Source organism: Schistocerca cancellata, chromosome 9 (genome assembly GCF_023864275.1).
Source record: "Schistocerca cancellata isolate TAMUIC-IGC-003103 chromosome 9, iqSchCanc2.1, whole genome shotgun sequence".
Classification (NCBI taxonomy): Eukaryota; Metazoa; Arthropoda; class Insecta; order Orthoptera; family Acrididae; genus Schistocerca; species Schistocerca cancellata.
In genome coordinates this window covers 20,488,138-20,514,582 of record NC_064634.1, presented here as the reverse complement: position 1 = coordinate 20,514,582, position 26,445 = coordinate 20,488,138, and the positions used below count along the sequence as shown (strand labels likewise).

The 26,445-nt window shown below is 41.7% G+C and overlaps 2 protein-coding genes across 5 annotated transcripts in view; one reads left to right on the top strand and one right to left on the bottom strand.

The window, feature by feature from the left end:
• The window catches only part of LOC126101165 (trichoplein keratin filament-binding protein), a 796,043-nt gene that overhangs the window by 520,470 nt on the left and 249,128 nt on the right, over positions 1-26,445 (bottom strand). The gene's annotated exons all lie outside the window — the stretch shown is intronic.
• The window catches only part of LOC126101164 (trichohyalin-like), a 223,276-nt gene continuing 213,971 nt past the window's right edge, over positions 17,141-26,445 (top strand). Inside the window, exon 1 of the mRNA XM_049911859.1 lies at positions 17,141-17,291. The gene's annotated coding sequence lies outside the window, so the exon portion shown is untranslated. The remainder of the gene's footprint in view (positions 17,292-26,445) is intronic.

The following is a 26,445-nucleotide window of genomic DNA, read 5'->3' as shown; positions in this document are numbered from 1 at the left end:
GACGTGGACAGAGAGATAGGGGGGGAGGAGGAGGAGATGAAATTAGAGGGGAGAGCAGCAGATGGATAGAGTGGGAATGTGGAGTGGACGGAGGGGAAGAAGGAGTAGATGGACAGAGCGCAGGGTGTGGAGGAGATGGACAAGGAGAGGGTGAAGAAGGAGATGGACTAATAGAAGTCTGGAATAAATTCATATCTGGGCAACGCCGGGTACTCTGCTAATATTAATATAAATGCTGTGCATCTTACCCTATTCGAGGTTTTCCTCTCTCTCTATTGACACGATCGTCGACGGCACTTTAACCTCCTCCTTGCTTTATTATTGTTACACTGACCTGAAGCGGTTCATAAAAACCGCCTCGAACAGAAAATCTGGGCGAGGATTTGAATATCACGAGTCCAGCGACTTGCGCCACCTCGCTTTGTTTGTCTTATGAGTATATGGGTGCACTCAGAGACCAGCAGGAGTGAGGTAAGTCAATACATTTGTATTACTGAGTGTCCCGTCACGATGTTCGGTAATAAAAGTTCGTACCTCCATTCTAACATTTGCAAAGCAGTGCAATAATGTCATGAAATAAAATGTGTCCTGAACTAATTAAATAGAGTATTAGAGAATTTCTACGACAGTAGACAGCACTAGCACTAGTACCACCAGTTCAATAATTCCCTGATTTATGCTCCGGCAAAAATAAACTGCTTCAGCAATAGGCCGACGTCGTTAAAGAACACTCTGTCGAGCGTGTCTTTGGCTGAGTTTCCTGGCAGCGGTGATCAAAAGCTCGCGGTGACGTACAATTCGCTGTCACGATTACTTACGAGAAAGAACCCGTCTATTATGCTTACCTCCGACGCACAGTCCTCAATCGGGAAGAGTAAAACTTCGCCACCGCAAGAATTAAACTTCGTTTGATAAAATGGTTGTGCTCGTGCAGACTAAGATCAGGCATTCGTCAAAGACGCTTATTCAAACGGACATGGTACGGGGTAATTGACTGACTTCTCAATTGTTTACAACAGTCTGAACAGAGCTCTTTAACATCTACACAAATGACCGCAACCTTCAAGAGCACAACAGCAATTTTGTTCACGCAGATCATCTGGCGTTGGCAACTCCTGTTACGCCCTTCGAAAGAGTCTGCCTGAAATGTTTGAAAGAAGATGGGTTTTATTACAATAATAATCAACATAGCCCAAAGCCAAATAAACTCAACTGCGTGCTTAACATCTAAAACATAGTCACATCGTAAACCCATCGTCTCAAGGCCAAGGAAAACAATTTAATGTTACACTATCTTCTTCCTCTTGCTTCTTTGTCCCGCTTCGGCGCAGAGGCGCCATGGTTATTAAAGTATTTGGCGTGGTTTTAGTTTAAGGGTGCCCGAATGCCCTTCCTGTCGCCACCCATTACCTCTGGGAAGGGATGTGTGCACCCCAACTGTCTGTGTGTACTGTTATTTACGTGAAAGTCAGCGAAAGTTTCCTAAATGTTTGAGAATCGTGTAATTGAGGGACTTGGGTATCTACCCGGTATTCACACATTGGGATGTGGGAAACAGCCTAAAAATCCAGGCTGGTTGGCATACCGACCCTCCTCGTTAATTTGCGTATTCTACCCGGGCCGACGCATCTCCCCGTCCCGGAAGCGGTGTTTTACACGCACGGTTATCTGGGCGGATAATTTGATACTATACTACACTGAAGAGCCTAAGAAACTGGTACACCTGCCTAATATCGGGTAGAGCCCCCGCAATCACGCAGAAGTGCCGCAACACGACTTGGCATCGACGCGACTAATGTCTGAACTAGTGCTGGAGGAAACTGACACCATGAAGCCTACAGGGCTGTCCATAAATCTGTAAGAGTTCGAGAGGGTGCAGATCTCTCCTGAACAGCACGTTGCAAGGCATTCCAGATATTCTCAATAAAGATCATGCCTGGGGAGTTTAGTGTCCAGCAGAAGTATTTAAACTTAGAAGAGTGTTCCTGGACATGTGGGGTGTCGCATTGTCCTGCAAAAATTGCCAAAGTCCGTCGGAATGCACAACGGACACTAATGGATGCAGGTGACCAGACAGGATGCTTACGTTCGTGTTGTAACAATAACAACTGTACCTATAATAATTTTTTTCTTTATGCATTTAGATAAAATTTTCTTTCTGAATTTGTGTAAAGTAATATATAAGTAATGTTTTGAATTTCTTTTTCTTTTCGTGTCATGTTAAAGAAACTGTAAACAACTTTTGAAATGAATGTTATTATTTATGTTAGATTTCAAGCAATTTGATAACCAAAGGGAAATGTATGTAATGTTAAAACTATTGTATGATGTGAAAATTGTAATTTATACACTTGGTCCATACGTAGGTAATGCATTAGGATATGTGTAGTAGAAAACCTGTGGTGAATACCCTACCTGTAGGGGAGCGGGAAAAGGTGGATGCAGGCGAGCGCGGGAAAACGCACACTGGCGCGGTTCGGCACAACGGGCTCAGTGAAACAGTCGGAGTTGGGCATCGGTCAGAGGAACATGTACTGCACCGAGGAGGCTATCTAGGAAAAGTGGATTCCATTGAGCCTCGGATGGGCCGATTCCGACGACTACTTGGCATGGCTATATTCTCAGGCACAAAAATTGGAAAGATTACGACGCTAAGAAGAAGGAAAGTGCCAACGCAGTGAGAGCCTTAGCCGTGCCTGTATGTGTGCTGTGCTGCCCGCTATCTCGCTGCCTGCCATCCGCCGCACCGACGTGCACAGGTCAAACATTTACTTCATCTTTAGAAGTGTATCTGTGTGGACCAGTGTCGAAACTGTTTTAACTGTTCAATAATAACGTGACTTTCACCAGAATTGCCTTAGCCATCACTTATCATTGACCTAGACAGGGTCCTTACCACATATTGTGCAACCCGAGTATCCCGAACTGAAAGTTTACAGTTAGTATTAGATTATCTGCAGACCAATCTATGCTATAAAGACGTTTAAATTTAGGTGTGTTAACGTAAATGTTAGTAAAGAACAACAGTTTGATTAAATTGAAAGATAAAGTTTGAATTGAGCTCGCAACGTTATTTAACTAATTTGAGACAGAAAGAATGATAACCAATTAATTCAGAAATAATAGAAAAGAGTAGTTACCCACAGATTGATAATTTTGAGTGTTAATTTACCTTCAGGACTCACTAGTTTCAGTATAACGACCATAACAGTTTCAGGCCCCCCCCCTTCTCTTGCCCATTCTTGCACATTTTGAAGTGTACTGATCAGATTTGAACAGCAAAGTTAAGTTCTATATTTAACCTAAGTGTATTAGTGTTTTTTCCAATTTTAATAGTGACATTGTTTGTGTGCTTTCAAAATTGCTAATTCTAGGGTAATCTATGCCCGATTTCAGTCTGATCAATATACAAATACAGTTCGTAGTAATCTTTGCTGTGTGGTGTTGTGTAATTTTAGCTCGTCCAAATTAGTACAAAAGAAGAAAACTTTAGTTCAGTAGATTCTTTCTGGTTCCAAATTTTGCTATAAAACGCTACATTACTACGTATCATTATGCTTGTACATGCACCCACTTGTACAGGGAAAAACTCACTCAATGCCTAATTAGGCTGGCGACCGAATTATTAATCATTGGTAATATCTACTGTGTGTACTTCTTGTCCGTGCGAATGCGAAATTATACTTTGCATTAGCTTGACGTATCACTGTAGTTACTGACTGAGTATAGGTTCGATCTTGCTTCCATTAGGTACACGCGGTCAATTTATGTACTAAAATCCTTGTTTATAAGGTGAAGCCCGTGAACTTATTACAGTACAGGCTTTATAGAGCTAACGCACGTCCGACAGGGCGGTAGTGTTACAAGTGGCTTCCCGGTGACAGGACATCCAGTTGTTTTCGGTTACAAATTAATGTAAATACCGAACAGTGGATGTTCAGTGGCACGAACAGCAATAAAGTTTAGCAAATTAAACTGCAGTGTAAGTCAAGTATAATAGTGTGGTGTAATTGGCATTCAATATGGGCAGAAACGTAGACGGGGTAGATGTGCCGAGCGAAATGGAGAATGCGGCTGGCAGTAGCAGGAGTTTACGCGGCCAGATAACAGATGGCGTTAGCGGAAGACAATTGGCGTACATACAATACCATGAACACGTCAATGAACAGATTGAAATATCGAGATCGTCTCGAACACAGCAAGGGACAAAACAGGAAGAAGAGGGTGACTTGGTAGATGATAGTGGGTACGTGAACGAATCCACTGACATATTTGATTCACCACAGATAAAGAAAGAACCGAAAGAAATTTCTGAAGTAGAATCGGAACACACCGATTTCGTAGAACAAAACAGTGTAAAAATTTTAAGCATGAACGACTTATTTGAACAATTAACCAAACAAATTGCGGGGCAGAATGAGCAACTTCAAAAACAAGTCGGCAATCAGGTTAATCAGCTAAAAACACACGTTGACGAGCAACTTAAAACACAGAGCCATCAACTCAAAACACAGAACGAGCAGCTTAAAACACACGTTGATCAAATTAAAGCACAGGTCGAAGGACAGGGAATTAAAATTAGTAAACAAATAGAATAGGTAGAACAAAAAATGGGTAATTTAAGTGCTGTGGTAAACAATATGAAATTTGAAATTGATACCATTAACAAAAATATGGATAACATGCAGGAGGAAATAGGTAACATTAACAGTAGATTCGATGTTGAAATTCTCAACATCCAAGAGAAAGTAGAACCTCTGGTTGAAACTAAGGTAGACGAAAAAGTTTTCGGTCTTAAAACTGAGATCGTAAACGAATGTCAATACGGAATATCTCAGTTGAAAAAGGTAGTTTTAGACGCTGAAAGGGAATTAGATAAAAAAGTAACTGGATGTGTTCAAAATTGTGAACAAAATACTACGAAAATTCAAGGCAGAATTTTCGATCTGGAGAGCAAAATTAAAGATAGGCCTGGTGTGGTCTGTAATGGCGCACCGATTACGAAGCTATTAGAAGGCGAGGAACGCTTCGATCCCGCCAAGAAACATAACGGGTGGCATCCGTTAGATTTCATAAAAAATTGCGAGAGAATATTTCCTGAGCACTTATCTGATCAGGAAAAGATAAATGTAGTAATTAGCGCCTTAGCAGGTGACGCAAAGCGCTGGGGAATAAATTTGAATACCGAACGAATGACGTTCGAAGAATTCAGGCAAAGATTTACAGAAGAATATTGGTCTGAACAAAAGCAGGACCATTTATGGCGCGAGTTTATCATGGCCAAACAGCATGATAACAGGGGCAGGAATTCTTTGAAAGATTTCTGCGAGTATTGGTACCGGAAATTGACACATTTAAGAGGCCGAAGATCAGATTCAGAAATTATCTGGGAACTGTACAAAAAGCTCCCAGAAGATTCAAAGAGGTATGTAGGAAGCAACCATCGTAGCTTCCAAGCATTTCTGGAAAGGGTCGAAGACGAAGACCATTGGCGCGCAAGTCGTGCCAATTATCAAAATTTTGGTAACCATAATAACCGACACAATGACGAACGAAATGACGGCGATGGATTTCGCGTCAATATAATACAGAGAGGAAGAGGTAGAGGAAGAGGCAGAGGAAATTATCCAGGTCGCGGTAGAGGGTATGCCGCGCAAAATAATAACGACGCGGGAAACTAATTTCCGCGAACGTTGTGGGCCAAACGGAAGCGGACAATACATACCGGCCCCGATTAAAGAAAAGATACCGGACCGACCGTAATCTAATGAGACAGGTTAGAGACAGGCGTGAAACGACGCAACGTGTTGTGGCAAGACAAGCGTCAGGTGCGAGCCAGCATGAGTCATATCGGCCGCACAGAGCGCTCCAGGTTAACAGGCGAGTGGAGCATCAGAGAGCAACGGCCCAGCCTAGCGGAACATCTGTTCAGAGAGAAGCCGCTAGCAATACGGCAGCAGTAGGTACGAACGTAGCCGTAAGAGATAATGAAAATTTTACGAGTGATAATTCCGTGGCAAAGGAAACAATAAATGAGACTGTGAGTACACAGAGAGGTGCGGTTAGCAGTGTTTGCAATGAGGCAAAGGGTGATAATGAATTAGCAGAAGTAACTGATTGGCGTGTGCAGATCGACGATCTGTACAAGGGCCTAAAGCAATGTGAGTGGGAGGATTTTAAGAAGGAGTATGAGGCGAAGAAATTAGTTAATAGAAAAGGAAATGATAGGGGCGTCAATAAAGTGACGTGGCCCAAATTTGAAGAGGGGAGAATAAATAGCGCCGCGAAAAGTACGCATGCTGCCGATAAGAGGGAGGTTAATGATAGGAAGGATTTGGAGGATGAAATCCTCAGCATTGACGAAGAAATAACTTCTGCTAACAATCCGCCAATAGTGCAAGCTGCTACCGAGAGGCACCGTGGAGAAGGGGCAGATGATTACCTGAAAGTAATTAAAGTCCACGAGGATTACACTGAATATGAAGTCACAGTAGATGTAAATAAAGCTGATGATGAGGCCGTTTTGCCAAAAGAGGAGATTGAATTAAAATCCAAGCCTGACGACAATACCGAGGAAGAACTTAGTGCCTGTCTCAGAAAAGCCTTTATGTTAGAACCTGAAAGCGATCCAGAATGGTCGGATTCCGACGATAGTTCAGATGATGAAACATACGCAAATACAGACAAAATTGAATATACTAACTTTCCCTGTTGTGCAAAAGTAGCGTACTTAAGCGAATCTGATGTTGAGGAAGAGAGTAGTAATGACTCTAGTGAAGATGAATTTTCAGGTGTAAAAGAAAGTGAATATACTTTTACTGAAAGAGGGTATGAGAAAATCAGTGAAAATAAAGGGGATGTAATTAATTGCGATATTGTACCTAACGATGACGACGTATCAAAACAAAATCCAGATGTTGAGACTGAACAAAGAAAGAAAGAACCACCAGACGACTCAGAGTTTATTTCGCAAAGGGTTCAGGTAATAAATGACTTTGAACTCCCGGAACCAAAGAAACCGCCTGATATATGTGAAGTGAATGTTAAAAGCATATCTTGGGACGATGTTATCGTCGACCTGGATTTGCTCAAGGAGGACCACGATAATGAAAGACATTCGACGGTTAAACAAACAATAATACCAGTCGAAATTTATAACATGAAATTGCAAGTACTTCTTGATACTGGGTCTCAGATAAGTGCAATTTCCCAATCGTTTTTCGAATACATTTGTGATAAGCCTGGGCTAGTAATTATGTCAGTAACAAGTGTAAAAATTGTTGGGGCTACTGGCAAGGCTAGCAAGCCGATAAGGAACCAGATTTTGGTTGAGTTTAGTATAAAAGGACAAAACTTTGAACACGACTTTTTGGTTGTGCCAGACTTGAGTACTGAAATGATTCTCGGGATAGATTGGTTGGATAAAGAAAAGGTTATTATTGATTGTAGCCAGGGAGTGATCAAAATTAATAGTACATTTAGGAATTTGGAATTAAATTTTGAGGAAATTGGGAAAGTGTTTGATTCAGAAATTGATTCTTTGTTGTTGGAGATCGACCAAGGGAATGATGGATTGACAGACAAATACGAGGTACACCATGTCCAGAAACTATTAAATGAGAGTGACAAGCAGGGGCATGAATTTAAGGGAATGGTGGAAAATTTAGAGGGAATATCTCCCGAACAGAAAGCAGAATTGCTTGAAATTTTACATAGTAACAGCCCCGTATTTTCGGACAAACCTGGCCTAGTTAAGAATTTTGAATACCAGATTGAGACAATAGAGCATAAACCTTTCTTCGTAAGACCGTTTTCGATACCCATATCAAAGAGGCAGGCTGTTCAAGTGGAAATAGATAAGATGATAGAGTGGGGGGTAATCGAACGAAGTAGCAGTGAGTATAATAGTCCCCTTATCATAGTGAACAAAAGGGATGGGGGAGTGAGAGTAGTTATCGACGCTAGGACTTTGAACAAAATAGTAAAAAAGGAAATAGATAGACCTGAAAATCTGGACGAAATGCTCCAAAAATTTTATAACGTAAAATATTTAACCAGTCTGGATATGACCGCCGGATACTGGCAAATCCCATTGAGTAAAGAATCCCGTAAATATACCGCGTTTCTATTCGCCGGGAAATGCTATCAGTATAAAGTAGTGCCATTTGGGCTTAGCACATCTGTGGCAGTATTTATTAGGGCACTGGACTTGGTATTGGGGAGAGAACTGAGTTCCCGGCTAACCATTTATGTAGACGATTTACTGATTGCTACAGAAACATGGCAGGGGCATTGCGAGTTATTACAGAAAGTTTTTGTTGTTCTACAAGCAGGGGGCATGACACTTAAATGGAAGAAATGTGAATTTGTGAAATCGGAAATAAAGTTTCTGGGGCACATTATTACTACAAACGGTATTGGCAAGGATCCGGAAAAGTTAAGTGCAATATCGGGATGTCCAGCTCCTAGAAATAGGAAACAGTTGAAAGCCTTTCTAGGTTTATGTGGGTTCTATAGAAAATTCGTCAAGGGCCAAGTTTTTAATAGTCCTCATTTGAATAATTTACTTAAGAAAAATAGTGCTTTTGTGTGGACTGAAGGATGCATGAGAGATTTTGAAAACTTAAAAAGGGACCTTTTGAATGACAATATTTTGCATCACCCCATACTGTCAAAACCTTTCCATATGAGTACTGACAGCAGTGCTTATGGAATTGGCATAGAAGTTTTCCAAGAAATCTGTGAGGGCAAAGAAATCGAACACCGGACTATCGCATTTGCCAGTAGAATCCTAACAAAATACGAAAGAAACTATACTATTTCGGAAAAGGAAGCTTTAGCCATTATATGGGGGCTAAGGAAATTTAGAAATTAACTGTGGGGCCATAAGCTCATTATTCATACCGACCACAAAGCTTTGACTTTTCTTAAAGATTGCCGTTTACTTAATGATAGGCTAACTCGTTGGGCTTTGTACCTGCAACAATTTGATTACGATATTTGCTATGTTAAAGGTACTGAGAATTATGTGGCAGATGCCTTATCTCGATTGCCTAATGGTATGAGTGAAGTGCCCAATGAAAATGGGGAAGAGGGTACTTTTCAGATAAGGTATATGAAAGAGATTTCAGGAAATAGGAAAATTGAGCAGATATGTAAAAATATGAGGTACCATCAGAATGAGGATTCAACCTGGAAGTCAGTGAAGGTAAATTTTGATAGTGTGCAGTATCCTCAAATTAAGAAATATTACAAAATTTATAAAGGCATTTTATATAGGAGGAAAGATTTAGTTACTGAGGAATGGAGGGTATGTTGGCCAAACCAGTTTGATACTGATGTCATAGATTATTTTCATTTAGCATTGGGGCATAGTGGGCCGAAAAAATGTTTGGATAAACTGAATAATGTCGTAGTGATTACTGGTAGTGTAAGTAAGAAGGTAAAGGAACGGATTAAGTCATGTGATGTCTGTCAAAAGGCCAAAGTACCGAACAAAACTAGTAGGGGACCAATGCAAAGTACATTGCCTGAATACACCCTAGACTTATTATCGGTAGATTAATATGGTCCCCTCCCAAAGACTTCGGGAAATTGTGCATATGTTTTGGTGATTTTGGAAGTATTTTCTAAATTTGTGAAATTATACCCCTTGAAAAAAGCAACAGCAAAAACGGTATTTAGTAGGATGGTCGAATACTTCAGGACCATCGGGAAACCCAAGGCAGTACTATCGGACAATGGACCCCAGTTCATATCCAAAATTTGGAAAGAGGGAATGGAGAAAAATGGTGTGGAGAATAAATATATTGCAGCCTACCATCCTGCAAGCAACCCGGTTGAAAGGTACATGCGCGAAGTCGGGAGATTGTGTAGAACATACTGCAGTCACAATCATAGAGCCTGGGGCAGATTCATATCGGATTTTGAGAATGTCATGAACACATTACATCATGAAACTACAGGATTCCCACCGGAAGAAATTTTATTAGGTAGAAGTAGTAAAAGTTTAATTGAAGAAAAATTAGAGTTTCCACCTTGTACAAGTTTGGGATTGAATCAAAAAAAAAGAATTGGTAATAAAAAGGACAAAGCAAAAAGCTGAATCTAGATCTAGAAGACACGATAAAAATCTAAAAGTTTCAAAATTTAAAATTGGAGATTATGTTCTTTTAAAAACCCACGAAAAATCTAGTGAACTAAACCATGAAATTTCAAAATTTAAATATATCTATAATGGACCATATATAATACAGAATATTCCACACGATAATGCTTACTACCTAATCTACCCAAAATCCAAAAGACCTTTAGGTGTAAGAAATATTGTGGACCTGAAACTGTATGTCCCCAGGAATGAGTAATTGTGCTGTATCTTATGCTGAACCCAAGTTATTTCAAATGTAACTAATGTTTGTAAATGTCTGTATACCATTGAAAGTGTGCTAATGTAGTTATGTGAGTTTCAGATTACCAATTGTACTGTAACTGTAAAAATGTATGGAGAAAAGGACTGAAAAGAAAGGATAAATGCTATCAGCCAGATAAAAGATGGAACTGTCAAAACTGAAAATGGGCAGGGTATGAACCATAATATGAAGGACTGCCAAATACCAATGAGGGCAGATAAATAGTCGATGGAAAATGGTACATGTGATCCAGGAAATATGACTATATGAAGTAAAATGGACTGCCCAAATCTGCATAATAGGCAGCAAATATGTGTAGTTAATTTTCTGAAAATTTTGTGTATGTGTTTTGTTTAGTAAGTAAGGAAATGGACTGCTATTCAAAGCAAGCAGCAACAAATTATCTTATAGTGTATACAAAATATGCATTTGTTTTTGTAGTTGAATATTTGTATTCCGTAATCTGAAATTATTTATTGAAGAAGTTAGTAAAAATGATTGAATTGCTATTTTAGTAATGTTATGATGGGAAGTTGGACTGTGCAAAAGGCACTTAAGTAAATAACGAGAAATTGGTCTTGGTGTGTTGAGAAAGTATAAACCTATATACAGTTAGTGAAAGGAAATATGTAGTACAAATCTTTTTGGACATTTACATAAAGATTCAGAACCAGTGTATAATTGTTAAATTTAGTGTTCCCATAAAATTTAGACTTAAGAAAATTTTCTGGAAACAGGAGCATGTGTAACAATAACAACTGTACCTATAATAATTTTTTTCTTTATGCATTTAGATAAAATTTTCTTTCTGAATTTGTGTAAAGTAATATATAAGTAATGTTTTGAATTTCTTTTTCTTTTCGTGTCATGTTAAAGAAACTGTAAACAACTTTTGAAATGAATGTTACTATTTATGTTAGATTTCAAGCAATTTGATAACCAAAGGGAAATGTATGTAATGTTAAAACTATTGTATGATGTGAAAATTGTAATTTATACACTTGGTCCATACGTAGGTAATGCATTAGGATATGTGTAGTAGAAAACCTGTGGTGAATACCCTACCTGTAGGGGAGCGGGAAAAGGTGGATGCAGGCGAGCGTGGGAAAACGCACACTGGCGCGGTTCGGCACAACGGGCTCAGTGAAACAGTCGGAGTTGGGCATCGGTCAGAGGAACATGTACTGCACCGAGGAGGCTATCTAGGAAAAGTGGATTCCATTGAGCCTCGGATGGGCCGATTCCGACGACTACTTGGCATGGCTATATTCTCAGGCACAAAAATTGGAAAGATTACGACGCTAAGAAGAAGGAAAGTGCCAACGCAGTGAGAGCCTTAGCCGTGCCTGTATGTGTGCTGTGCTGCCCGCTATCTCGCTGCCTGCCATCCGCCGCACCGACGTGCACAGGTCAAACATTTACTTCATCTTTAGAAGTGTATCTGTGTGGACCAGTGTCGAAACTGTTTTAACTGTTCAATAATAACGTGACTTTCACCAGAATTGCCTTAGCCATCACTTATCATTGACCTAGACAGGGTCCTTACCACATATTGTGCAACCCGAGTATCCCGAACTGAAAGTTTACAGTTAGTATTAGATTATCTGCAGACCAATCTATGCTATAAAGACGTTTAAATTTAGGTGTGTTAACGTAAATGTTAGTAAAGAACAACAGTTTGATTAAATTGAAAGATAAAGTTTGAATTGAGCTCGCAACGTTATTTAACTAATTTGAGACAGAAAGAATGATAACCAATTAATTCAGAAATAATAGAAAAGAGTAGTTACCCACAGATTGATAATTTTGAGTGTTAATTTACCTTCAGGACTCACTAGTTTCAGTATAACGACCATAACAGTTTCAGGCCCCCCCCCTTCTCTTGCCCATTCTTGCACATTTTGAAGTGTACTGATCAGATTTGAACAGCAAAGTTAAGTTCTATATTTAACCTAAGTGTATTAGTGTTTTTTCCAATTTTAATAGTGACATTGTTTGTGTGCTTTCAAAATTGCTAATTCTAGGGTAATCTATGCCCGATTTCAGTCTGATCAATATACAAATACAGTTCGTAGTAATCTTTGCTGTGTGGTGTTGTGTAATTTTAGCTCGTCCAAATTAGTACAAAAGAAGAAAACTTTAGTTCAGTAGATTCTTTCTGGTTCCAAATTTTGCTATAAAACGCTACATTACTACGTATCATTATGCTTGTACATGCACCCACTTGTACAGGGAAAAACTCACTCAATGCCTAATTAGGCTGGCGACCGAATTATTAATCATTGGTAATATCTACTGTGTGTACTTCTTGTCCGTGCGAATGCGAAATTATACTTTGCATTAGCTTGACGTATCACTGTAGTTACTGACTGAGTATAGGTTCGATCTTGCTTCCATTAGGTACACGCGGTCAATTTATGTACTAAAATCCTTGTTTATAAGGTGAAGCCCGTGAACTTATTACAGTACAGGCTTTATAGAGCTAACGCACGTCCGACAGGGCGGTAGTGTTACAGTGTCACCTGTCAGAATCGTATCTAGGCGTATCAGGGGTCGCATATCACTCCAACTGCACAAGCCCCACACCATTACAGAACCTCCACCAGCTTGAACAATCCCCTGCTGAGATGCAAGATCCATGGATTCACGATGTTGTCTCCATGCCCGTACATATCCGTCCGCTCGATACAATTTGAAACGAGCCTCATCCGACAAGGCAACATGTTTCCAGTCGCCAACAGTCCAATGCCGATGTTGATGGACCCAGGCAACACGTAAAGCTTTCTGTCGTGCAGTCATCAAGAGTACACGGGTGGGCCTTCGGCTCCGAAAGCCAATATCGATGATGTTTCGTTGAATGGTTCGCACGCTGGCACTTGTTGGTGGCCCAGCACTGAAATCTGCAACAACTTGCGGAAGGGCTGCACTTCTGTCATGCTGAACGATTCTCTTTAGTCGTCGTTCGTCCCGTTCTTGCAGGATTTTTTCCGGCCACAGCGACGTCGGAGATTTGATGTTTTATCGGATTCCTGATATTCACGGTACACTCGTGAAACGGTCGTACGGAAAAATCCCCACTTCATCGTTACCTGTCCCATCGCTTGTGCGCCGACTATAACACCACGCTCAAACTCACTTAAATCTTAATAATCTGGCATTGTAGCAGCAGTAACCGGTCGTTGCCGACCGCAGCGCCGTATTCTGCCTGTTTACATACCTCTGTATTTGAATACGCATGCCTATACGAGTTTGTTTGGCGCTTCAGTGTATTTCTTAGCTACGGTCGCAGGTTCGAATCCTGCCTCGGGCATGGATGTGTGTGATGTCCTTAGGTTAGTTAGGTTTAAGTAGTTCTAAGTTCTAGGGGGCTGATGACCACAGATGTTAAGTCCCATAGTGCTCAGAGCCATTTGAACCATTTTTTTTTTGTATTACTTAAGAAGTCTTCGTGCCATTGACGTACCTGGGAACCTATTGCATATGTTCGTACTTTCGTTAACAGTCTTCAATGGGACACATGTCAAATGCTTTCTGGAAATCTAGAGATATGGAATCTGCCTGTTGCTCTTCATCTATAGTTCGCGGTATGTCGTGTGAGATAAAGAGAAGCTGAATTTCGCACGAGCGATGCTTTTTAAAATCATGCCAATTCGTAGATATAGCCTTATCGATCTCAAGAAAATTTATTATGTTCGAACTGAGAATATGTTGAAGCTTTCTTCAGCAAACCGATGTTAGGGGTATTGATCTGCAATATTCCTGATACTTTTTTTGCCCTTCTTATGCAAAGGAGTCAGCTGCGCCTTTTTCCAGTCGCTTGGGACTATGCGCTGGGCTAGTGATGACGATAAATGTACGCTACGTAAGGGAGCAATGCCGTAGAGTACTCACTGTGAAGGCGAACAGCGATTCCATACGGACCTGGTGATTTATTTGCTTTCAAATCTTTCAGTCGTTTCTCTACGCCAGGGATGCTTATTAGTATGCCGTCCACAGGGGAATCTGTTCGATGGTCAAAGGACGGTGTGTTTGTACGATTTTCCTGCGTAAACGGTTTCTTGCACCTGAAATTTAAAACTTCAGCTTTCGTTTTGCTATCTTCAACTGGCAAACCAGACTAGTCAACAGGTGACGGGGTGGAAGCCTTAGACCATTCAGCGATTTTACATAGGTTCAGAATTTCCTCGGGTTCTCTGCCAGATCTTTTGCTTAGGTATGACGGTGGCAGTAGTCGTATCGTACGCTCACCCTACTTAGGGGTGTGGCTGTCATTTTGAAAATATTTTTCGGTATGATAAATTATGAAAAATCTTAATTAGTGACTTAGTCATTCTGTGAAGTTCGCCGTATTTTTCATAGAATATGATTTCGACGAAAGTATTACATCAAAGTTCGGAATCTCACAAACATAAAGAGGCAAAAGAAAATTAGGACGGTCGTTACCTTCGACGTTAATTATTCCGTAAATTAATTACTTTTGTGAAATGCGAATCTATCTAAACTTGTATGTTCCTTTATTTAAATATGTGGATTAGCTCAGTAGATTTATTTATTTAGCGTATGGCAAGTACAAATCACGTATGAAAAATCTAAAAGTACATAACACACAAAACAGTTACAATATCACAAACAAACATCTAGGTTAGAAATATAATCGATTGCACTGTTAGTCGCATCAATGAAGTCCCTTGTTGGCCCAGGGTAGGCCCTCGGAGGGCATTCTACCACGATATGGTGAATTGTCTGCCTGTCAGCGCCGCAGTCGCACTGTGGTGACGGCACTATGCTCCATTTGTACAAGGAGTCCGCACAACGGCCGTGGCTCGTCCTGATCCTGTTAAGGGTAGACCAGATTTTGCGGGGCAAGTCAAAGCCCCGAGGTCTGTTAGATGTTCCCAATAAGGTGTTAACCTGAGGCGGTGTCTTTTCCTCCCATTCTTCTCTCCAGCGGTCCTCAAGAATAAAAGCGTTCTTTACCAGATCTTTGGCACTTGCGAGAGGGGGGTGTCTGGATTTCAATCTATTTTGCTCAATTCCATTACTCAGGGTGTGGATAGGAAGATCTGGGCTATTTTGGATTTTTCGACACTCCCTGACAAGTGCGTGTTCTCTGCGCAAATGTGGCGGCGGGATATGGCTCAATACAGGCAGCAATTGGACAGGAGTTGACCTGATCGTTCCAGAGATAATCCTCATCGTTTGGTTCAAGACTGCATCCACCTTCTTGATGTGAGCACTATTTAACCATGTTGGGGAACAGTACTCCGCTGCAGAATAGACAAGTCCTAGCGCAGAGCTACGCAGAACGGAGGCAGTGGACCCCCAACTAGTGCCACAAAGCTTTTGGACAATGTTGTTTCTAGTTCTGACTTTTTCAGCAGTGTTTACAAGGTATTGTTTATAGCTCAATGTTCTATCGAGTGTCACGCCCAGATACTTTGGTGTTCTATTATATGGAAGAATGCCGCCATCAAAGCGGATCTTGAGCTCTTTGTTTGCTAATTTGTTATTCAGGTGGAAACAAGTGGCCTCTGTTTTGGATGGGCTGGGTTGGAGCCTCCAGTCACGGAAGTATTTTCCTAGAGTGGTCAAATCGCTGGATAGTGTGATCTCAGTTTCCTCCATCACTCGATGTTGTGTGGCCAAGGCCAAGTCGTCCGCATATCCGAACATTTTGGATCTCGTTCTAGGCATATCGGCTATATACATGCTGAAAAGCAGTGGAGCCAGTACTGAACCTTGGGGCAGGCCATTATTAAGTTTCATGAATTTACTTCTGTTGTTACCGATGGCAACCTGGAATGGTCTATTGCAGAGCATTTCGTTGATAAGGTTAGCCGTTTTTAGACATGGCACGATGCGGAGGAGCTTATAAATCAGGCCCTGTCTCCAGACAGTGTCGAACGCCGCCGTCAGGTCAACAAATACCACTGATGTTTTTTGCTGTCTTTGGAAGCCCGCCTCGATGTAGGTTGTTAGAGCGAGGACCTGATCCGTGCAGCTTCTTTTCGGCCGGAAGCCCGCCTGTTCTACCGGTACAGCCTCCAGAATGACTTCGCTCATTCTGTTGTACATAAGTCTCTCCAGTAATTTATAGATCATGCTGAGTAAGGCGATTGGGCGGTAGCTAGTTCGCGTCCGTAGTAGAATACTACACGTGCACCCTGGGTAACGCTAAATGAACTAGCAAAGTACAGGCGACCAGATAATCCTTAGTTGATCTCCTGGTCACGGCAAATCACGATTAATTCTAGCTGAGTAGAAGTTTCTGATGACTAAATATACAATCATTTTCAATTAGTCATATCTTTTGATTAACACATTTTTCAGTAAAACTAAATGCAGGATTAATTGGCACATTGAAAATATTATCTGGAATAACAGATTAAAGTGGGGGAAAGTTTAGTTAATGTTTTGAAATCTTTGATTAGCTACCGCACGCATATTACTTGGAAAACGCACAAAAACTGAGAACTATGGAAAGGAGGAAAAAATTTAGTTATCACGAATTGAAGTCCTCTATTTTCTACGCATCGAGATCGTGGGTCCTGCAGTAGCCACGCCGGCGTGTGACGCCCCGCAGGCTGTGCTATGTACGCAGCGGCACCAGGTGCAGCGGCGCCGGCGCCGGCGGCGGCGGCTCGCCTGCTCCCCGTGACGTAGCGCGGGCCGCCAAGCCCCGCCAGAAATAGCGGCGCCCCGCGGCAGGGCGCGCTCGCCACCCACCCACCAGTCAGTCCCCAGCAGACGCGCTACCTGCCCGCCGAGCGACCGGCGCCCTCCTCGGCTGCAGCCACATCACCGACGCAACCGGCCGCCCACGCCGACGCCGCTCGTCGACACACTGCCAGAGAAGCCCGTCATCCCCTATCAGCTGCACGCGTAAGTCCACCATACTGTCACACGTATGCTCTCACGGTGGCTCTCGTCCGTTAAACCCTTCAGGTTTCTTGTGGCTCCCAGCCTGACGCGAGCCTTTCGGTTTGACACCACTCTGGCGGCTTGCGTGTCAATGTCGACGCTTTTCTCATTTGGGTACCTTCTCACTTGCCCCACGAAGCTAAGTGGATCAGATTCCTTACGTTTCCAATAGATAAAAATTTAAGACTGTTACCGTGAATCAAAAGCGAGACTTCATTAGACCGTCGCGGCAGCCTAATGGCCCCGCACAACACCCGCCGTGTCAAATCGTACGCCTCGGACTGACAAACGATAGGCCACGCACTATAGCTCGCGCTTAAGACTGCACAACGCCCCCCTGTCCCAGGCGAGTTACAACAAACACTGCCGGACGCGTCCGGCGACCACTTATCTCCCTGGCACGCGCCACTGTTTGCCGGCAACAGTTCTGTTGAAGACTCTATTGGCTACCTCATTCAATAACCGCCACCTCTCCGCGACTGATCTGAAATTCCCTTCACCTCTAGCCATTTTCGTCAACGGTTACAACGGTCATTACTAGGACACTCGTACTGCCGGATTAGAACTCGAGGCCTTTCCCGATGGCTCTTAATAATTTCTAGGATCAGTAAAGATTATTGCATTTTTGAGCTGATGGACAGTACGAACAGGGATGGTAACAAACTGATTTTGACCTCCTTTACACTGACTGACAAAATGGATATGTATATCGTGAAATGAAATGAAGTCCCATGCTTCTTTACAGAGCGTAGGGGAACTATGCGGGAGACCCGCACCGCCTTACTAGGCAAGGTCCTAATGGAGGTGGTTTGCCGTTGCCTTCCTCCGACCGTAATGGGGATGAATGATGATGATGAAGACGACAACAACAACACCCAGTCATCTCGAGCCAGGAAAAATCCGTGACCCCGCCGGGAATCGAACCCGGGACCCCGTGCTCGGGAAGCGAGAACGCTACCGCGAGACCAAGAGGGCGGACTATGTATATCGTACTCCAACGTAAAATGGATGAAAATGACTACGCGAATTTACGGTTTGTCTGTTTCTTTCACTGACGTAATATTTCAAATCGCCGTAGAAACTGATAAACATAATCGAGTGTCACTCTCCAAGGTAGTATTCTGAGAAAATTTTTGTAATATCAAAGCTTACGATAAATCACAGAAAGCCGAACAATACCTGTTTCTGTGTCTTACATCAATACAGCAATTTACTAACGTCGCCTTCAGACTGCTAGAATCGAAGTAAATTCTGTAGTCCTCGTGCATCATCAAAACCATCTTAACCAAGCGTTATAACTAGTTACGATGAGCAATGATGCCATTAACAATTCCATACCTCTCTGCACTCTAGACATAACACACTTGTACTAGACGAACTTGAGCCGCATCTTGTTTCTAGGAATATCGACTGCACTGTTTCTCAACTCTCAAAATCATATGACATTCTAAACCTAACGTGCAAATTCCTAAATGCACTCAAGTCCTATATCACGTATTCCTACGTACATTCTGCTCAAAAATAGGAGAATCGTAACCACACTAACTGTACCCCACACACCACATGCGGAACCACAATAAAATTCAACACACCTAGTACACTCACTTTATACCCTTATGTCGTAATGAACACTACTCAACTTCCACTATTCAAATCATAGTATGGTTCTTGAACATTAATGGAGCATCCTCACATGCACACGATATGCTGGACTGATATTTGCTGATAAAAAATGTTCACATGTGTGTGAATTCCTAAGGGATCAAACTGCTGAGGTCATCGGTCCCTAGACTCACACACTACTTAAACTAACTTATGCTAAGAACAACACACACACCCATGCCCGAGGGAGGACTCGAACCTCCGCCGGGACCAGCCGCACTGTCTATGACTGCAGCACCTTAGATCGCGCGGCCACTCCGCGCGGCATAGTTGCTGATAAGTCAATGTTAACTATCTTTATTTGTCTCGTCTCATATACGATGTTTGATTTTTATTGTGGAATTCACGGGGAGTTTTGTTGGATCTCGGATTTTGTGGAAACATTTCGAGAACCACTATTATTGAATAACGTGAAAGCATAGTAAAAAGCCAGGATCACGAGAAAATTATGGACACCGATGCGCATTCACGTTCATTTCAGCGTTCGGGTTCGAGAAGAGGGATATTCTGAATGGGTCTAATATACCACGAAGCAATACACTAGTACTGTCAAGAACGTAACATTTAACATTCCCGAGTAGAGGATACAATATTGACATAGCAACGTATTTAACAAGACAACTTGGCACTGAACGGAACAAGAGTATTACTGCTACAGTATTTTACCGCAGCAGTAAGTGTCAAATACAACATTCCATACTTTGGCAGTCAGTCTGGCTTGGAAGCACCAAGCTGTCATTCGCAGTGATGCATCCAATATCCAATAATTTTGTGTTGGCAAGACAGTTTTTTTTTCCAATTACAACAACTGTGTTCATAGGATGTATAACAGCCAAAAAATACAGCCCCGTGATGGATTTCTTCAGTATTAATTTAGACACTATATTGTAGTTCATATAACAGCATTCACTTTGCAGTTTCCCAGCACATCAGCACAGAAAAATCTGAATACGAATTATGTCCACTCATAATGAACCGTTGGATGACTAGCATCACATCAATATCTCGCATTACATCACTAGTCACTCGAAATGATTATTTCTCACATTAGAAAGTAGTACAAACTGTAGTGCACAGTACAGTATATTGAAAAAAAAATGCAATTATTTCTTACCCGGAGGACACTAGTAACTTCTGTTTCGCACATGAAGTTTGTGACCGCTTCAATACAGCGATGCATTCGTTTCTTATTTTCAAGAATTAGAAATGCACAATTTTGTCACATCCATTAATCAACTAACGCTTCATTTCTGTGTTGCGAGAGGTAGAAAACTTTAATTCTGAATTATATAGGAAGGTCTGTTTCATACACACTTTCAGAAAAAGGAAGGTCCAGTTTGATGACGTATAGTGAACAAAAAATTGGTCATGACGGAGTGCACGTTGTCGACTAAAGTAAAATGGCAGCAATTCAAACTGTAACACGTGTCCAGAGGCGAGTGTTTAGAAACCAACGCACGTTGAGCAACGAGCAGAGGCGTTGGTTGACAAAAGACTGTGTCACCAACTTAAAGACGTCGTTTGTTACTCACAGCGGATGACAACATACCGATAAAATTGCCTCATACTGTAGTAACCAGTGTGCGGCAATCGCAAGAAGCATTCAGTGTTAACGAACAACACAAATTCAAGTCTATGGAAGACGGCTCCCCTCTGGTGATGTTAGCATAACGTGGTTTTTGAACTTCCAATAGCGAAATCAAGCTATATCACAATGGCCCAACTAGCACGATGCAGGCAAATCTGGTTTTGAGACGACAATGTCGTAAATGGACAACATAATAATATGGGAAATGCTGGGACTCAACGATTATTTTCTGTCTTTCGAAGGCTATCAAGCATGACAACTATTCGCCAGCGTTTTTAACAAACTCCAAGGAGACACAATTAAGACTTGCAGGATCTCCACGTACTTTAAATACGAAGTTTCTGTCATTTATACGCCATTTCCGCTTGTTTTCCAAGGTTTCTCAAATACAATGCTTCAACAACTGTAAAAACTCACTCAACGGTAGCCTGACCGTTTGCAGCAACCATTCGTTTTGCTAGCATTCTGAAACGTGTGAAAATTTATACTCTTTTTTCAATACCTTCCTCAATTTTCTTCCTGATGTAGGTGTAAAGAGTTAGAAAAGGAAATAGAGGAAATATATATTGCGGAATACAGATGTTTTGTTATCGTTATTGTTTTTACTATTATTATTTTTTGAGTTACTTTTTTTTACCAAATCCCTACTCTACATTATCCAAGTAATCCTTCAATGTGTAGAATGTATTTCCCAACAGATACTTTTTAACTGCCGCTCTAAATACGTTCGTTTTAGCAATTTCTTTACTCTCCTTTTGAAATCTATTATACAGTTGTATTCCTTGGCATAAAACACTGTTTTTAGTTTTATGTTTATTCTTTCTAGGTACATGTAAGTTCAACATAGATCTTGCTCCAACGACATGGACAGAGCTGTTTGTGCTGTAATTATCAATGTTATTTTTGATTTGTACAACTGATTGGTGAACATACTCATTCGGTACAGCTGAAATCACCAGATCGTTACAATGAGCTCGACTAATATTTTTGTTTATTATCCTTATGGCCTTTTTCTCCAGTTTGAAAATTATTTTCATATTTTGCGCATTTGTCCCCCCAGAAAAGAATGGTATACCAAAGAAATGAGTGTAAAAATGAATAGCATGTAACTAAAAGACACTGGCTGTTATATAGTGATGACAGGATTGTGAGGGCATAACTTGCTGATGACATTCTGTTTGCAAGTATCATTGTGTGGTCACACCACTTCAACTGAGAATCGATATCCATTCCTCGAAATTTGTTACACAGTATATAGAGGTGCCATCTACAAATGCGAAGCCATTTGGTACAAGTGTATAATAATGTGGATTTTAGCATCTAGACCAACCACTCATTTACGACTGTTCGTGAAATCCGCCCTTTGGTAACGGAGTCATTCCATAACCGATGTGTGAACGTCCTCCTGGCTGTAAAATCTCTTTCCCTTTAGATGTTATTTCAGCTTGCCGACAAAATGGAAATCGCGTGGTGTACGACGGATCAGCGTCACCCACGTATGTGCGACCTCGGCCAAACTGTTGGCATCGTTTCATTATGCCTGGGCGCGACAGTGCGTTTGGTCCACATGGCACTAAAATTTCAGGGTGAATCTGAGCGCAACTTACACTTTTTGCCCTCAAAAATAGTATTGCCCCGCGTACTTCAACTCTGGAGTGCGTTTGCAGTTGTCGCGCCATTTCGCTCCCACACGTTGATGAAGGATACCCGGAACGTGTACTACCTTCTGAAAAATGCGTCACTCTAGTTGCGCCATGGTCTTAGCTTAGAGTGAGATGGTCATGCGTAACTTAGTTTCTTAAGTCCCTACGTAGCAATAGTACGGGCCGCACAGTGACTATCATGAGGCTGGATAGTTCATGCAACAGCCAGACACGAAGAAATACTGATCAGGCATTTTGTAACAGCCCTGGAGTGATTTGACAAAAAAGCATACAATGGGTGCACAACTTCCTTTCACAGCTCTGACACACATACCTAGGGCCACTGCCGTAGAACCAAAACCGTAAGTCCAATTTTGTTTGATGTGATTTTGAGCATGTCTTTCTTGCATATCGTAACGTTGCTTCTATCAGGGTGGTCCGCTAAGTGCTCGTCTTTGACGACAGATGATGTTCTACCGCCTTCTGTTATATCAGTGGTTCCCAAACTGGGCGTAATTATGCCTGAGGGGTAAAATGTAACTTTCTAGGGGACAAAAACTGAAAAGTTCGAGTGTTTTGGTCACAAAACTACATTATTTTCAAAAGATAATTACTATTATCACTATTTCGTAAGAATGTAATATTTATTCCTTGATTTACCATTAGATACATTTTTTTCCAAATACTAGCTGTAACGTGTGACGCAATGTGGCAGAGGTTACAGCTTGTGAAACGAATGTATGAACGACGTCTTCCAGTCGTAGTCCACTCACTACGCACATACTTTGGACTACGCACCTATGATAGTAAAATCGAACCTTATACATTACATACGATTCAATACATTATGAAAATACTTTCTCCCAGTTGTTGATAGTTCCCACAATAGACCAGAAATTTCTTTATTATTCACTTCGAAACAATAAACGAAGTACTTGACAGCATAATACTACAGTTAATATGTCATCGTTATTACCATTCTGTACGGCGTATACTGATTATTATTCTATTATTATTATTTTTTGTAATTAGTGACGGTGGTCAGACTCGAAGCATTGGCGCCTGAAACCTTCCAATTTCTGTCAGTTCAGAATAAGAAGTCCAGCAATCAAGTAATATACAAACAGTAGGCCTAGGTATAATACATACTTTTTAATTTGGCTAACTTCGAACGAGGGTGCACGATTTTGGTCAAGCAAATGTCGCTAGGGGGAGGAGTTTTGTAAGAACTGTCTACCCTCAATGTGGATACCGAGGTTTCTTTTCCGAGAAGTAGCTGCAGGTAGCATTCGCTATGCACTCAGAATTTCATCAACATTCTGTAAAAAGATGTTGTTAGAAATAAGCAGTACCAATTGTATCATGGTTTAATAAAACACCTACAAAAACTAAATATTTATCTTTCGTCATTTTAACAATGAAAGTGTTTAAACAAAATTATTTTTAATTTTAGTTAGATGATGGGGGCGTGGGGCGCAGTGTAATAGGTAATATCTTATTGAAGTTAGGGGTAATGGTATTAGAAAATTTCGGAGTTACTGTGTCCGATGACACCAAAACAAACACGTTACCGATTCATATTTTAGTTTGGGGTTGGTAGCTTTATCAGTGAAGTTGTGTTTCGCGGGTTTAGCCGAAATGGAAAAAAGTCGGGCTTCATTGATTTTTATTATACTGAGGAAAACGTGCTACGAGATAACAGCAAAATTGCATGCTGTTTATAGGAGCCACTCGCCATCAAACGACAACAGTTACATATTCCTTCAACGAATATAAACGTCATCCAAAAACCGTGTCTGTTCAGGACATCCGGCAGGCGCAGTTACTTGAGAATCCATTCTGCTACGACAACAGTTACATATTCCTTCAACGAATATAAACGTCATCCAAAAACCGTTTTTGTTCAGGACATCCGGCAGGCGTAGTTACTTGAGAAACCATTCCGCTCAAGAAATAGCCCTGGATGATCATCGATCGAAAGGACGCACAGTAACAGAGGCCATAGCTCTGTTGATAGATGATTTTTTGTATGATGAGTTGGCAACTGACAAATCCCTGAAGAGGGGCAAGCAGCCTTTGCAGTAGTTGCAGGGGCTACATTCTGTACCATTGATCTGGCCTTGTAACAACAGTCAACATGTAAGTCTAGAAGTATGTATAACTGGGGGAAAGATAAATACCGCCTACAAAAAAATTAAAGAGGCCTTTATAGAAAAGAGAAGCAGCTGTATGAATATCAAGAGCTCAGCTGGAAAACCGGTACTCAACAAACAAAGGAAAGTTCAGAGGTGGAAGGAGTATATAGAAGGGCTCTACGAGGGACATGAAATTGGAGGGAATATTACTGAAAGGGAAGAGGAAATAGGTTAGGCTGAGATGGCAGACACGATCTGCGAGAAAATCTGACACAACACTGAAAGACCTATGCCGTAACAAGGCAGCTGGAGCAGATGGCATTCCGTCAGAACTACTGATATCTTTGAGAGAATCTGCCATGACTAAACTGTTCCACCTGATATGCAAGATGTACACGGCCCAGTTACATTAATGTGACCACCGTGTATGTTTGGCATCAACGTGCAATATCCACTAACTGCCGGCAGGTGGCAGCGGTAGTAGTGGGGGTGGGAAGCGGCGGATAACAGTGCATTCTGTACGTCTAAGTTTTTAAACTGCTGGCGAGTCGCCTTCGTTAAAGTATACCGCACATGGCAAAATGATGATACTCAAAACCAGCGGCGAGGAAGCTGTGGTTCACCATGGGCCATATATGTTACGGGTGTTAGACGGCTGCGGTGACTTGTACGTGCGAACAGACGTGAAACTGTTCACCAACTGACCGCCCACATGAACCTAACAACAGTGTCTCTTCAATGACCGTTCACTGAACGTTGCTGCGTATGGATTTCCCCAAGAGGTGCCGGAGTGCCTGTTTCATACACCCATGCCGACTGATGTTCATCGGCGACAAAGGAATTCGGACGCCAATACCTCCACTGGACGTCCACTGAATGGCGGCATGTTGCTTTTCAGATGGATTACGTTTTACGCTGCGTAGGACAGATGGAGGCAAACACCCTGCAATAGATATGGTCGGGGGAATGTTTCCGTGGCATTCTCTGGGTGATGTCGTGATTCTGGAAAGCACAATGGATCAACACAAGTACGCATATATCTCTGGGGACCACGTCTACTATTGCAAGCTGTTTGTTCTTCCTCGGATCGATGGGATCTGTCGGCAGGACAATACAAAGTGCCACACAACTCGCGCTGTATGTGCGTGATTCGCACGGCACCAGGATGAGTTTACCGTACACCCCGGGCCACCATACTTCCTGGATTTAAACCCAATCGAGAATCTGTGGGACCGCCTCGATCGGGATGTTCCCGCCGTGGATCCTCAACCAAGAAACCTATCGCAGCTGGCCACGGCACTGAAGTCGGCATGGCTCCACGTCCCTGTCGGTACCTTGCAGAACCCCTATGACACTCTTCCTGCACATCTCGCAACGGTCCGTACTGAGAAAGGTGGCTTTCGGCAGGTGATAACATTAATGTGAATGGACCGTGAATGAGACAAGTGAAATACCTTCAGACTTCAAAAAGAATGTAATAACACCAATTCCAAAGAAAGCAGGTGCTGAGAGGCGTTAAAACTAACAAACTATGAGTTCAATAAGTCACAGCTGCTAAATATTACCAAGAATTCTTTACAGAAGAATGGAAAAACTGGTAGATACCGCCCGAAGGAAGACCAGTTTTGGTTCCGGAGAAATGTAGGAACAGGCGAGGCAATACTGACCCTACGACTTATCTTAGAAGATAGTTTAAAGAAAGGCAAACCTATGTTTATAGCATTTCTAGACCCAGAAAAAGATTTCGACAATGTTGACTGGAATACTCTTTCAAATTCTGAAGGTTGCACGGGAAAAATACAGGGAGGGAAAGGCTATTTACTATTTGTACAGAAACCAGACGGAAATTGCGAGAGTATTGGGGCATGAAAGTGAAGCAGTGATTGAGAGGGGAGTAAGACAGAGTTGTAGCCTATCCCCGATGTTATTCAATCTGTATATTGAACAAGCAGTAGAGGAAACCAAAGAAAAAATGGTTCAAATGACTCTGAGCACTATGCGACTTAACTTCTGAGGTCATCAGTCGCCTAGAACTAAGAACTAATTAAACCTAACTAGCTCAAGGACATCACACACATCCATGCCCG